Here is a 16,051-nt window from a genome sequence, read left to right as displayed (position 1 = left end):
TTGGCCCTTACTCCCTCAATAGACCCTCTAGAAAAACCAATTAAGAGTCCCTTTGTGTTAGCCCCTCACACTGTCTTATTTATCATCCTTTCAGCCTGAGCATTCTACAGAGGCTCATCTTCCCATACTATACATCATTTTAGCCTTCTTGTCTCCCTTCCTTTAATCATACCCCAACTTCCCAGTGGGCCCTGGGCCTACGTCACTCTTTTCATTCCCATCACTGGTCTTTATGTCATTAGAGAACACTCTGCCATTTGCCCCCATATTTTCACTGACCTATTTTACTCATGCACTGATAGCTCTATCTGCTCCATCTTTGGAGCTCTCCTTTCGTTTTTATTCATTGTATGTTTTTGACTCCACCTGACTTTCATAGTTGCTCCTGGATCTCTGATACCAGATCCTACCTCTCCCCACCAAAGTTTTTCCTTTTCACCCTCAAGATTGGATTTCTCTTTGTAACCAGTCTTTTTATTATTCTCACCACAAGGTGCCTTTAGCCACCAGCCCTTTTTTTCACTGAATCCCACTTTCTTATTGGACTGTCTTTTACCACAAACACTTGCCTCTTCTCCTCTTCCTTCAGAGCATCCTCAGATCTTGTTCTCCAGCTAGACTTTGTGTCTGGAGCATATTACCTCACCTGACTTCACCTTTTCTCAGGATACTAACCTCTTACTCGTGGCTCCTTCTTACTCATTAAAAAAAATATTACTTTAAAAATATTCCCATACCATAGAATTCATCCCTTTAAATTGTACAATTCCATAGTTTTCAGGTTGTGTAATCATTACCACTGTCTAATTCCAAAACATTTTCATCATCTCAATAAGAAGTGTACCCATTAACACACTCTTTATTCCTCAACATATAGCATAAGATTTTGAAGTTTCATCCATGTTTTAGTATGTATCAGTACTTCAGTCTTTTTTTATGGCTGAATAATATTCCATTGTATGAATATACCACATTTTGTTTCCATTCATCTGTTGGTGGGCATTTGAATTATTTCCATCTTTCAGTTATGATGAATAATGCTGTTCTAGAAATTCATGTATAAATTTTTGTGGGAATGTATGCTTTCATTTCTCTTGAGTGTGTACTTTGGAGTGAGATCGTAGGTCATATGATAATTCTATGTTTAAAATTTTTTTCTTTTTTTTGAAGTTTATTTATTTTGAGAGAGAGTACAAGTGGGGGAGGAGCAGAGAGTGAAGGGGAGAGAGAGAGAGAGAGAGAATCCCAAACAGGGATCCCCCCACCACCGATGTGGGGCTCAAACTCACAAACTATGAGATCATGACCTGAGCCAAAGTCAGATGCTTAACAAACTGAGCCACCCAGGTGCCCCTCTATGTTTAAATTTTTGAGGAACCGCAAAACTGTTTTCCAAGCTGGCTGCACCATTTTATATTTCCCAGCAATGTACAGGGGTTCCCTAATGACCAATAACATTGAGATCTTCTCATATGTTTACTGGCCATTCATATATCTTACACTTGGCACCATTTCTATTCAAGCCCTTTGCCTATTTTAAAATTGGGTAGATAGTCTGTTTGTTGTTTAGTTATAAAAGTTTTTAAATTGTATTCTGGATACTAAACCTTTATAAATATATGATTTACAAATATTTCCTTCAATTCTATGAGTTATCTTTTTACTCTCTTAATAGTGTCCTTTGAAGCACAAAGTTTTTATATTAAAAAAATGTTTAAGATGCACAAAGGTTTTTAATTTTATGAAGTTTATCTATTTTTTCCTTGGTTGCTCACACATTTGGTGTCATATCTAAAAACTCCACTGCCAAATCCAAGATCATGAAGATTTACCCTCTGTTTCCATTTAAAAGTTTTGATTTTAACTTATATAGGTCTTTGATTCATTTTGATGTTATTTTTAAAAAATCAATGAATTTTTATGGAGATATAATTGAGATTTAACATTGTATTAGTCTTAGGTGTAGAATTCATTGTTCTTATTGTGATAAAATGCACATAATATAATATTTATAATTTTAATTGTTTGTAAGTATACAAATAAGTTTCAAACTTTAGACACAGTCACAATGTTGTGTAATAATCACCACTACACCTAAGACTTTCCCATCATCTCCAACATAAACTCTGTACCAATTAAATACTAATTTTCTCTTCCTGCCCCACCAACCCCAGCACCTGGTAACCTCTCTTCTATGTTTTGTCCCCAGGTACATCATATTGGTGGATTCATACAATATTTGTCCTTCTGTGTCTAATTTCACTCAGCTTAATGTTTTTAAGTTTCATCTGTATTATATGTTAAAACATCTCATTCCTTTTTTTTTTAAGGTCCTCTAGGTTTAGTCTTTTGCTACAAATGGAGGACTTGCTTTTTTTTTTTTTTAAGTTTATTTATTTATTTTGAGAAAGAGCATGAGTAGGGGAAGGGCAGAGACAGGGAGACAGAGAATCCCAAGCAGGCTCTGCATTGTCAACTTGGAGTCCAATGTGGGGCTTGAACTCACGAAACCGTGAGATCGTGACCTGAGCTGAAACCAAGACTCATACACTTAATTGACTGAGCCACCCAGGCGCCCCAAAACATTTCATTCCTTTTGATGGTTGACTTACATTCCTATTGTATGTATATATTACATTTTGTTTATCCATTCATCTGCTGATGGACACTTAGGTTGTTTATACCTTTTGGCTCCGTGAATAACGCTGCTGTCAACATTGGTATACAAATATAAGTTCAAGTCCCTGTTTTCAATTCTTTTGGATATACCTATGAGTGGAATTGCTGGGTCATATGGTAGTTCTGTATTTAACTTTTTAAGGAATCACCAAACTGTTTTCCAGAGCAGCTACACTATCTTACATTCCCACCAGCAATGCATGAAGGTTACAGTTTCTTCACATCCTGCAAACACTTCTTATTTTCTGGTGTGTGTGTGTGTGTGTGTGTGTGTGTGTGTTTTAATCATACTAGGTTGAAGTGGTACCACATTGTGGTTTTGGCTTGCAGTTCCCATTTCCTTCATGACTAATGAAGTTAACCTTCTTTTCATGTGCTTGTTGGCTATTTGTATACTTCTTTGAAGAAATGTCTATTCAAGACCCTTTTTATTTTTTTAAAATTTAGGTCTATTGTTGTTATTGAGTTGTTTATATATTCTTGATATTAATCTCTTATCAGATACATAATTTGCAAATATTTTTTCCCACTTTATGGGTCACCTTTTTATTTTTCTTGATAATGTCTTTTGATAGTGCATAGAAGTTCTTAATTTTTCTGAAGTCCAATGTATACACACATATATATACATATATATATGTGTGTATACATATATGTATACATATATATATATGTGTGTGTGTGTGTATATTTGTGTTTGTTTTGTTTTGTTTCCTGTGCTTTTGGCGTCATATCTGTGAAGTTGTTCCCAAATCCAATGTCATGAAATTTTTCCCCACTGTTTTCTCCCCAGAGCTTTATAGTTTTAACTCTTAAATTTAGGTCTTTGATCCATTTTGAGTTAATTTTTGTATATGGTATGATATAAAGGTCCATTTCTCAGTACCATTTGTTGAAAAGATTGCCTCCACTGAATGGTTTGGAACCCTTTTCTTTTTTATTATTTTTATTTTACACAGTTTATTTCGTTTTACGCTTTTCAAGTTCACTTTGGACCCAGCACATCTTGGGGTTTTATACACCAAACAAAATGCTCTGCTAGAGACAGTCAAGTTCAGGAACAGTTTCCTTTCACATTCAGAAATATGGAAGCTTCACAAACTTGCATGTCATCCTTGCTCAGGAGCCATGCTAGTCTTCTCTGTATTGTTCCAGTTTTAGTATATGTGCTGCCAAAGTGAGCATGGAACCCTTTTCAAAAATCAGTTAACCATTGCAACAACATGAATGGATCTAGAGGGTATAATCCTAGGTGAAAAAAGCCAGAGAAAGACAAATACCATATGATTTCATTCATATGTGGAATTTCAGAAACAAAACAAATAAACAAAGAAAAAAAGAGACAAAAAATCAGACTCTCAAATATAGAGAACAAGCTAGTGGTTGCCAGAAGGGAGATGGGTGGGAAGATGGGTGAAATAGGTGAAAAGGATTAAGAGTACACTTAATCTTGATGAAGACCGAGCAATGTATAGAATTGTTGAATCATATTCTACAATTGTTGAATCAATTGTTGAATCATATCATACATTCACCTGAAACTAATGTAACACTGTGTGTTAATTATATTTGAATAAAAAGATCAATTTACCATATGTGAAGGTTTATTTCTAGGCTCTTTGTTTTATTCCATTGCTCTATGTGTCTGTTCTTATGCTAGTACCATACTGTTTTAATTGTTGCAGTTTTGTGGTAAGTTTTGAAGCCAAGGAAGTGTGAGTCCTCCAACTTTATTCTTCTTTTACAAGATTGTTTGGCTATTCAGGGTTCCTTGAAATTCCATATGATTTTGAGGATGGCTTTTACATTTCTGCAAAAAAGGCTGTTGGACTTTTGATAGGGATTTGTTGAATATAGATCACTTTGGGTAATGTTGACTTCTTGACAATGTTAGGTCTTCCTGTCCATGAACATGCAGTGTCTTTCCATTTATTTAGCTCTTCTTTAATTTCTTACAGCAATGTTCTGTAGTTTTCAGCCTACAAGTTCTTCAGCTCCTTGGTTAGATATATTCTTATGTATTGGTATTTATATGCTATTGTAAATGGAAGTTCTTTCTTAATTTCCTTTTTGGGTTATTTGCTTGTGGTGCATAGAGAAACACAAATGATTTAGTGTGTTGATCTTGTACCTTGTAACTTTGTTGAATTCATTTATTAGCTCTACTAGCTCTCTTGTCAATTCTTTGGGATTTTCTATATATATAGGATTGTGTGCATGTCACCTGTGAATAGAGATAATTTCACCTTTTTTCTCTCCAGTTTGGATGCTTTCTGCTTCTTTTTATTATCTAATAACTCTGGCTAGAACTTCCAGTACAATGTTGAAGAGCAGTGGTTAAAGCGGGCACCCTTGTCTTGTTCCCTATCTTAGGGGAATATTTTCAGTCTTTTGCTGTAGAGTATGACACTAGCTGTAGGTTTTTCATAAGTACCCATTATCATGTTGAGGAAACTTCCCTCTATTCCTTGTTTTCTGGGTTTTTATCATGAAAAGGTTGGATTTTGTTAGTTTTTTCTGTATCAATTGAGATTATCATGTGTTTTTCCTTTTTATTCTACTAATATGAAGTATTACATTGATTGTTTTTCTTATGTTGAACTACGCTTACATTCCTGGAACAAATCCCACTTAGTTTTGAGGAATAATAACGCTTTTAATGTGCAGTTGATTCAATTTGCTACTGTTCTCTTGAGGATTTTTGCATCTATATTCATAAAGGATGTTGGCCTATAATTTTCTTTTCTAATCTAATTTTATTATTTTTTTATTTTTTAAAGTTTATTTATTAATTTTGAGAGAGAGGGAGAGAGAGGGGGAGAGAGAGAGAGTGCACACAAACAGAGGAGGGGCAGAGAGAGAGAGAGAATCTCAAGCAGGCTCCATGCTGTCGGCCCAGAGCCTGATTTGGGGCTTGAACTCATGAATCATGAGATCATGACCTGAGCCAAAATCGAGTCAGACATTTAACCAACTGAGCCACCCAGGCGGCCCTAATTTTATTATTTAAATTTATTTAGAATAAATATACTTAGAATCTCTAATTTTGTTATTTCTTATCTAATTTTTCTTTATCTGGCTTTAGTATCAGGGTAATTTTGACTTCATAGAATGAGTTAGAAAGTATTCCTTTTCAGTTTTGAGGAAGAGTTTGAGAAGGGTTGGTATTACTATTTCTTTAAATGTTTGGTAGAAAAAAAATGGTTAGTAGAATTTACTGGTGAAGCCATCAAGTCCAGGACTTTTCTTTGTTGGAAGGTTTTTGTTTGTTTGTTGATTTTATTTATTTATTTATTGAAGTATAATTAACATACGGTGTTATATTAGTTTCAGGTGTACAATATAATGATTCAACAATTCTATATATTTCTCAGTGCTCATCAAGTAAGTGTATTCTTAATCTCCATCACCTATTTCACCCCCCCACCTCCCCACTGGCAACCACCAGTTTGTTGTCTATATTTAAGAGCCTGTTTTTTTGTTTATCTCCCTTTTTTCTTTGTTTCTTCATTTGTTTTGTTTTTTAAATTTCACATATAAGTGAAATCATATGGCATTTGTCTTTCTCTGACTGATTTATTTCACTTAGAATTATACCTTTTAGGTCCATCCAGGTTGTTGCATATGTTCTTTGGCTGAGTAATATTCCATTTTATTTATATATATATATATATATATATATATATATATATATATATATATATATACACACACACACACATATACATTATATATATACACGCATCTATATTTATACATACATACATACATACATACATACATACATACATACATACATACTGGGTGACTCAGTTGGTTAAGCGTCTGACTTAGGCTCAGGTCACAATCTCACAGTTCATGAGTTTGAGCCCTGCAAGGAGCTCTCTTCTGTCAGCCCAGAGCCCTCTTTGGACCCTCTGTCCCCCTGTCCCTCTGCCGCTCCCCTGCTCACACTTTTACTGTCTAAAAGATAAACGTTTAAAAAAATACCCAGTAGTGGAATTATTGGGTCATATGGTATTTCTGGTTTTAGTTTTTTGAGGAACATCCGTATTGTTTTCTGCCGTGGCTGCACCAGGGTTTCTTTTTCTCCACATCTTTACCAACACTTGTTTTTTCTTGTGTTTTTAATTTCAGCCATTCTGACAGGTGTTAAGTAATAATCCATTGTGGTTTTATTTGCAGTTCTCTCATGATTTAGTGATGTTGAGCATCTTTTAATGTGTCTGTTGACCATCTCTATGTCTTCTTTTTTGGAAGTTTTTGATTACTGATTCAATTTCTTGTTATATGTTTGTTGAGATTTCTGGTTTTTGTTTGTTTGTTTTTTAGACAGTTTAGGTAACGTCTGTGTATTAGGGTTCTCCAGAAAAAACAACCAATAGGATAAATATACATATAAAACAAAACAAAAAATATATGTATATATACATACACACATAAATACACACACACACACACACACACATATATACACACACACACACACACAGTATACACACACATACATATATATGATTTATTATAAGAAATTGGCTCACACAATTATGGAGGTTGGCAAATGCCAAGATGTACAGAGTGAGTTGGCAAGCTAGAGACCCAGGAGACCTGATTTTTTTTTAGTTCCAATTTAAGTCCAAAGAACCAGGAATGCCGATGATGTAGTTTCAGTCCCAAGGCTGGCAGATTTGAGACCTAGGAATAGCTGATGTTTCACTTCAAGTCTGAAGGCTGGGAAAAAAGCCAGTTCAAAGGCTGTTAGGCAGAAAGCTCTCTCTCACTCTGGGCAAGGTCAGCCTTATAATTCTATTCAGGCCTTCAACTGATTGGATGAGGCTCACCCACATTAGGGAGGGAAATCTATTTTACTTAGTCTACTGATAAAATGTTAATCTCATCCCAAAAAAATCCTCAAAAAAACCACAAAACACCTCCCAGAATAATGTTTGACCAAATATCTGGGCACCCGTGGCTTAGTAACACTGGCACATGAAATTAATGATCGTAATGTTTCAAGGAATTTGTCCCTTTCTTCTGGGTTATCTAATTGGTTGGTATACAGTTGTTCATCGTATTCTGTTATAATACTTTTTATTGCTGTAAGGTTGATACTACTGTCCCCACATTCACTTCTGACTTTAGTAATTTGAGTCTTCTCTGTTTTTTTCTTAGTCAATCTTACTAAAGATTTGGGTTTTTTTTTTTTTCATCTTTTCAAACAACCAACTTTTGATTTCATTGGTTTTTTTTTACTCTATTTTATTTATTTGTGATCTATTCTTTATTATTTTCTTCCTTCTGCTTGCTTGGGGTTTCTTTCTCTTCTTTTTTTTTAACTTTATTTATTTACTTATTTTGAGAGAGAGAGAGAGAGAGCACATATGTGAGCTGGGGAGGGGCTGAGAGAGAGGGAGAGAGAGAACCCCAAGCAGACCCTGTGTTAATAATGCAGATCAACTTGGGGCTCTATCCCATGAGCCGTGAGATCATGACCTGAATGGAAATCAAGAGTCAGATGGTCAACTTACTGAGCCACCCAGGTGGCCCTCCACTTCTTTTTTTTTTTTTTAAGTTTATTTATTTATTTTGAGAGGCAGAGAGAGAGGGAGAGAGAGAGAGAGAATCCCAAGCAAGCTCTGCTTTGTCAGTGCAGAGCCTAATGTGGGGCTTGAACTCATGAACTGTGAGATCATGACCTGAGCTCAAATCAAGAGTCAGACACTTCACTGACTGAGCCACCCAGGTGCCCTCCTCCTCTTCTTTATCTAGCTTAGTTCTAAGATATAAAGTTAGGTTGTTGATTTGAAAATTTTTAAAAATGTATTTACAGATATAAATTTCCCTCTGAGCACTGCTTTCATTCCATCCCATAAGTTTTGATATTTTTTTATTTGCCTCTAAGTATTTTCTAATTTACCTTGTGATTTTTTCTTCAATACATTGGTTTTTTCAATGGGTGTTGTTTAATTTCTATCTATTTATAATTTTCCCAGATTCCCTTCTCATAGTGATTTCTTTCATTCTATTGTGATCACAGAAAATACTTGGTATGATTTCATTCCTTTTAAGCTTATCAATTCTTGTTTTAAGGCTTAGCCTATGGTCTAACTTGGAGAATGTTTCATGCATACTTGAAAAGAATGTGTATTTTGCTATCATTGGATAGAATGCTCTATAGATGTCTCTTAGGTCTAGGTGATTTATACTATTTTTTAAGTCTTCTATTTCCTTGTTAATCTTTGGCATGGTTGTTTTTACACATTGTTGAAAGTGGAGTATTGAAAAAAAGTGGAGTATTGAAATTTCCAATTATTTTTTTATGAATTGTCTATTTCTCTCTTCAGTTATGTCATTTTTTGCTTTATGTTTTGGAAGTTCTTTGTTAGACGCATATATATTTATAATTGTTTTATCTTCAGGGTGGCTGGGTGACTCAGTTGGTTAAGCGTCCACCTTCTGCTCAGGTCATGATCTCCCAATTTGTGGGTTGGAGCCCTGGAGCGTGGAGCCTGCTTCAGATTCCTTGTCTCCTCCTCTCTGCCCCTCCCACGCTCATGCTCTGTCTCTCTCTGTGTCTCAATAATAAATAAACATTAAAAAATTTATAATTGTTTTATCTTCTTAATGGATTAATTTTTTATCATTATAAAATACCCCTTTTTTGTCTCTCGTAAAAATTTTTCTTTCAAAGTCTATTTTTTCTGATATTAATATTGCCTCATTATAGCTTTCTCTTGGTTATGGTCTGCACAATATATCTTTTTCAATATGTTTACTTTTTTTTTTTTTTTTTTTTTTTTTTTTTTTTTTTAGTGAGAGAGAGGGAGAGAGAGAGGGCATGAGCAGGGGGAGAAGGGCATAAGGAGAGAGGGAGAATCCCAAGCAAGCTCCACACTCAGTGCAGAGTCTGATTTGGGGCTTAATCCCACTACCCTGAGATCATGACCTCAGCCAAAATCAGGAGTTGGATGCTAAACTGAGTGAGTCCTCCAGGCATCCCTTAGCTTGTGTTTTTAAATGCAAAACTTTGCCTCTTGTAGATAGCATGTACAGTTGGGTCATGTATTTTTAATCTATGTTTCCAGTGTTTGTCTTTTAATTGTAGAGTTTAATACACTCATACTTAATATAATTAGTGGTACTAGGATTTATGTCTACAATTTTGCTGTTAGCATTTCATATTTCTTATGGTTTTTTGTTTCTCAGTTACTCCATTACTGCTTCCTTTTTTTGTTAAATTGATACTTCTGGTATGCCATTTTAATGACCTTGTTGTTTCTTTTACTATATTTTTGAATTATTTTCTTAGTGGTTGCCCTGGGTGTAAAAATTATCATAATTTATATTTATTAATTTATCCTAATAAATCTTATCTTTCATCTTATTTTCTTATCTTTATCTTAATAAATCTTAATTTATGACAATCTAGTTTGCTCCTACATAGTTTGCTTCTATAAGCTTTGCTCCTAGTTTCATTTTCTTTTCCCTCCTTTGTGCTCTCATTCATCAACACAGATTTATTATTATTGCTTTATGCAGGCATCTTTTAAATCCAAAGAAGAAAAGAGTTATAAATATGCATTTATAGTATCTTTCATATTTTCCTTTGTTGTTACTTTTACCAGTGCTTTTTATTTCTTTATGTGGATTTGAGTTACTGTCTAGTTTCCTTTATTTTAGCCTGACAGACTCCCATTACTATTTTTTGTAGGTAAGATTTTCTAGCAATGGATTCTCAGTTTTTGTTTATCTGGTCTTGATTTCTCCTTCGTTTTTGTTGGATAGTTTAGGTGAGTATGGAATTTTTCTTCCAGAACTTGAGTATGTCAACCAATTCCTTCTGGCCGTCATGGCTTTTGATGAGAAATCAGCTGTTAAACCTTATTGAGGATTCCTTGTGCATGATGAGTCACTTTTCTCTTGCCTCTTTCAAGATTCTCTTTTTGTTTTGTCTTTTGACAGTTTGATTATGATGTGTGTAAGTGTGGATCTCTTTGTGTTCATCCTGTTTGGAATTTGTTGAGCTTCTTGGATATGTAGACTAGTCTTTCAGTCAAAGTGGGTGATTTCAGGCCATTGTTTCTCCAGATATTATTTCTGCCTCCGCCCATGCCCCACCTCTTTTTGTGATTCCTATTATTTGTATATTGTTATTCTTGATGGTGTCCCACAGGTCTCCTAGGCTCTTTTCATTTTTATTCTTTTTTTTTCCTGCTCCTCACATTGCATAATCCCAATCAATTTATCTTTAAATTCATTAGTTTTTCTTCCACCTTCTCAGATCTGCTCTTGAACTTTTATTGAAATTTTCATTTCAGTTATTGTACTTTTCAACTCCAGAATTTCTATTTGGTTATATTTTTAAAAGTAATTTCTGTCTCTTTCTTGACAATATCTATTTGGTGAGGCATTGTTTTCATACTTTCCATTCATTTTTTTAAGACATAGTTTTCTTTGAACTTATTTTAAACAGCTGATTTTGTGTTTGTCTAGTAAGTTTGATGTCTGGGCTTCCTCAGGGTTCCTTTTTTTTTTTCCTTAGAGAGAGAGAGAGACAAGCATGTGCACATGCAATGGAGGTGGGGCAGAGAAAGAATCCGAAGCAGGTTCCAGGTTCTGAGCTGTCAGCACAAAGCCCGACACATGGCTTGAACTCATGAGCTGTGAGATCATGACCTGATCTGAAGTCAGATGCTCAACCGACTGAGTGCCCCTTTTTGTTTTATGTGTGATCACTCAAGTCTCTGCTTGGTTAACTTAGTGGTCAGTCAATGATTGGACAGGGGTTTCATTAAATCACTGGAACCAATGAGTCTCCTAGTTTTTGCTAAGGGGATATATGTTTATATTCTTCTTAGATTATTTTTGAGTCACTTGCTGACATGCAGGACACCGTAGGCTACCAACTATTGTGGATCACTGAAGATAAACAAGAGCAACTGCACAGTCTTCAGCAGCTCCCACATTCTCAAATCTGGTGGGGAATCATTGTAGCATAAATGGAGGCAGCTATCTTAGGCTTTCTCCTCTCTGCACAGTTAGTCCCTTGTGGCTACTGTCCTGGTCTCTGGTGTTTGTTCCCCACTGGAGTCTCCCTTTGTTTTATGCAGTATAGTTTCTAATGCCCATTCCTCTGCCCCTCAGTTCAAATTCAGGCAAAAGATTCCCTACTGCTTCCCAGTCCTGAATCCTGCTTCATTACCAGCCCTACCTCAGGCCAAACTTTAATCCTTATTCCCACTCTTACTACCTTCTTCTCCACCCCAGATTAGGGTATCTGGAGTATCCTTTCCTAGGACCCAGTATGAGGGACAATATCTCACCCCAACTGAAATAGAATACCTGTTACAGAAGTAGTTTGAAAATGTGTGAGTTTTAACCTTCTTCAATACAGTCTGGCCTCCCAGTCCTATGTGCCAGTTTCCATTCTTCCTAGAGAATGTCCTGTAAGTAATAATACTTGGAACCAGCTAAAGCACCACCTTTGAAAGAGTCCCATGGGTGTACTGGTGGGTCTTGGCTTGCAAGATCCAAGAGTCTCTGGTATTGATGCAGTCTTGTGGCAACCAATGGACAAATCTCAGCTAAGGAACAATATAAGGCTTTCACAGCCCTCTGTGTTTATGAGCCAAAGCAGCAAGGATCTAAGAAAGATTGGATTGTGACACCCAGGAAGTTTTTATGGGAGGGGCCCAGTAAAGTTCCAGTTATGGAATGACCAAGGGAAGAGTCTGAGGCATAGTTTGAAGAAAGGCCCCAATTGTTACCTATCAAGGAATTCAGAAAGCTACCCCATGAAGGCTTTGGGAGCTGATTCTGCAGAGGAGATAAAGAGTGACTTGATGAGTCATTCAGAGAAATGGTCAGAAAATGACTTATCAATGTGTTCAAAAGAGAACCTAGATTGGAAACAACTGGAAAATGCCTTAGTTTACTTGGACAGAAAGCTGGGGCAGGTCTATCACAGTGGTTTCATTGTGTGTCTAGGTATGTATTGCTCATGGCTTGCTGCCAATTATACATTGTCGCCTCCTGGGAAGTCTTTATAGTCACTTGGTAACTGGAAATTTAGTACCCTCAATGAATCAGGAACACTGCCTGAATACCTCTCGGAAGCTTCCCTTCCTTGATCTAGGCATTAGATAAGCACTAGGGAGCCCAGGTTTTATAGTTTTGGGTGTGCTTACTGCACCAGGTCCTTGAATCCATATAACTGTTAAGTTAATAAAGACCCAATTATGGTTTCTTCTCTGATCCACTTTTCTCTCTCAGCCACCCGTGTTTTGGGGATAGCTAAGTCAAGGTTGCATAGCAATTTGAAAGAAGCCATTGTGCAGGTCAGAGGACAGGCTGATCACAAAAAATTCAGTTTCTACCTTGGATTGTCCTTTTCCTGCCCCCTCAGCTGAGAGCAAGGAAACCAGAGGGCCCTGAGATGTTGGTCATGGTTCACACAGGACCCCAGTCCAAGAAGAAGAGCAGACAAACTTTTGCTCATCATCATGGACAAATCGTGGCACAATGTAACTGTATGGGGAACAAGAGAGGCAGTCCTGAGTCACTTCCAAATGATGGCAGGACATGACCCAAGGGATCCAAGCGGAGTTGTACACCAACAGACTCCAGCCATGGAGGGGCAGTGCCCCAGAGGTAGAGAACAGAGAGAAGAGTGTCTGGAAGGGATCATCGCTAAAGAGAGCATCTTGTTGGAGTTTCTACTTTAGGGAAAGGATATTGGATACTAATTTAGGGATTCCTTCAAGGGCCAGATAGTCCAGGAAGATAGTGAAGTCCAATAAGATGCCAGCTGCTAAGTCACAATCTGAAGATGTTCTGAGAGTCAATGAGCTGGGAGATGCCCAGAAGCTAAATGTCTGAGTGGTCAAAGAGCTCCAGTGACCAAGGAATGGCCCCTACCACTAACAGTACTGGTTGCTCAAAATTCAGGAGAGCCAAACCTTAAAGAATATATTGTTGTCATACAAATGAGCAAAGTAAGGTCACAGTACTGTCATTACAAAATTACACACACACACACACACACACCACACTACTTTAAAAGGATTCAGAAGCTTCTCAAAGTGAGAAGACCCAGTAAAGACCCACCTCCCCAGGACCTGGCTGACTAATTTTTCCCCTACTTTCTTTACTACCTTGACTTTTATATAGGTGTCTGTGTCTGTGTGTGTGTGTGTGTGTGTGTGTGAGTAGAGGATTATACAGGCATTAAAGTACCACAAATACCTCATGCAGCCTCCAAGAAGGGAAAGGTGCAACTGCAAGTAGAGTTGCAGAGCCAGCTTCAGGGATTTCTCATTGAAATGACCCTGGCCTCACATAGCCTGGCTTCTAAGGACTCATAGGCCCATCCCAGAGAGGGCTCAGTGGAGATATGACAGCTTCCCAGGTCTTCTATGAACACACTGAGGCCAGAGGAAGGATGCAGTCTGGCTGAGAACACCTGGATCCCAAAACTTGAGGCCTGAGGAAAGGGCCAGGATAATAATTTAGCCCCGAGTGAAGAGAAAGACAACCTATGGGACCCAAAACAAGAAAGCAAGGAATAGCAGATGCAGGATTGGGGATCTCCCACCCGGGGCCAGGAAATTAGCACTCTTGTGAGCAAGAACCCTTGATTTCTTCACTGGAAGGAATAGACTCCTCACCAAAGTACTTTAGGTAAAATGATGAGGAGCTTTTTTCCCTCACTGGCATTGTCCCAGGAGAAAATCAAGGGCAGAAGTTCCCTCTTAAAGCGTAGTTGGTGTTAGCCTCTGTATGGAGCCCAGGACCAGGTGAAGGCAGAGATACCTTCATGGCACTGAGGACACTGAAGCTCAGGAGGGCATGGTTCTTGTGGGCCTGATCTTGGAGAAGGATCTGGGGCTCAGGCATGGAGGAAAGTCAGCACCAGTAGAAAGTCTAGGCCCAGGCATAGCCTACAGATGGGCATTTCTGTGATTATAGGGCTCCTCCTTACCCAGTCCAAGGAAAGTAACAAATGCATCATGCAGGCCCTGAGTATCAGAGTTGTCTCAGCAGGGATAGATATTTCAGAGACGAGGACAGATATCCCCAGAAAGTTGTAAGATTTAAGGATCAGCAACAGTGCTCCTGCCTTTCAGGAAGCCTGCATCCCCAGCCAGGCCCTGTCAGCGTGGGCCAAAGATGCCAAGTACCTCAAGCCACTCTTTCCACTGCCCCAGGCTCTGTCTTTGGGGATGTATCTCTTATAGTTAGCCAGAAAGTCTTCCCTCCATTGCCTCCCAGGAGGACAATTTTTCTCAAAAGAAAATTCCAGTCTATGTAGAGAAAATTATTAGTTCTCATGCTAGCATATCCTTCAAATATCCAACAAAGGATATTTATTCATTCTAAATAGATTTGTTTCTGCTAATAGCTGAGTGGTATCTTCTGTCTCTGTTGTGTTTGGGGTATATGTTTTAGAAATCTCATGAGCCTTGGGGAGCCTGGGTAGCTCAGTTGGTTAGGTGTCCAACTCCAGCTCAGGTCATGATCTTACCATTCATGAGTTCAAGCCCCACATCAGGCTCTGAGCCTGGACTCTGCTTCAGATTCTGTGTCTCCCTCTCTCTCCTCCCCCCCCCCCCTTCTCACATTCTCTCTCTCAAAAATAAATAAACATTAAAAAAAAATTAGAAATCCCATGAGCCTAGGCTTAGAGGAAGGAGTCAGCTCCACCTTATATTGAAGAACCACCTGGAGTTCTCAGAGGTGACCAGGGCCCTGGAGGGAAGTTGAGTGGCACTTCACACCTGCCCCCATCCCAGGTTCATTGCTCCTGCTCAGATGCCTTATTTTTAAAATACTTTATTTTTTTTTCCATAATACTGTCATTACAAAAAAATACAAAAAAACTACTATAAAAACATTCAGGGGCTTGTCAAAGTGAGAAAACCTAAAGACCCCACCCCAGGACCTGGCTGAAGCAGTCTTCCCCTAGCTCCTTCACTACTTGACCTTTATACAATTGTGGGAGTGGGGTGGGGTCACACAGGCATTAAAGGGCTAGAAATTCCCCACACAGCCTCCATGAAGGGTAAGAAATAAGTAGCTTCACGTATCACAAAAATGGGATTTGGAAGTTTGAGGGTGGCTAGGCCCTGAGTTCAGAGGTGTGGGGAGAAACCTGTGACCCTGAATCTCTTGGTGGGGAATAGCTGTCATCTGACCCCAAAGCCCTTTCCCTTCCTGATGAAGGCTGGGGGATGGACCCTGCCCCCTACCTCTTAGCCTTAATACAGCAAGCCTTCTTCCCCTCCCTCCACCCCTGCACACTCCTGAGAGCAGCAGGGAGATCTGGGTAGTGTGGGGGGCTCTCAGGGAGGCTGCCAAGCCCCCATTCACCTTC

The 16,051-nt window shown here is 38.1% G+C and overlaps 1 non-coding gene across 1 annotated transcript; it reads right to left on the bottom strand.

The window, feature by feature from the left end:
• Positions 1–3,758: 3,758 nt before the first annotated feature.
• LOC123593949 lies at positions 3,759–3,864 on the bottom strand. The gene has a single exon (XR_006710624.1). It is a non-coding gene; the product is annotated as a U6 spliceosomal RNA (small nuclear RNA).
• Between the last annotated feature and the right edge of the window lie 12,187 nt (positions 3,865–16,051).

This window comes from Leopardus geoffroyi, chromosome D4, assembly GCF_018350155.1.
Source record: "Leopardus geoffroyi isolate Oge1 chromosome D4, O.geoffroyi_Oge1_pat1.0, whole genome shotgun sequence".
In the NCBI taxonomy this organism is placed as follows: Eukaryota; Metazoa; Chordata; class Mammalia; order Carnivora; family Felidae; genus Leopardus; species Leopardus geoffroyi.
This window is presented reverse-complemented; position numbering and strand designations above follow the sequence as displayed.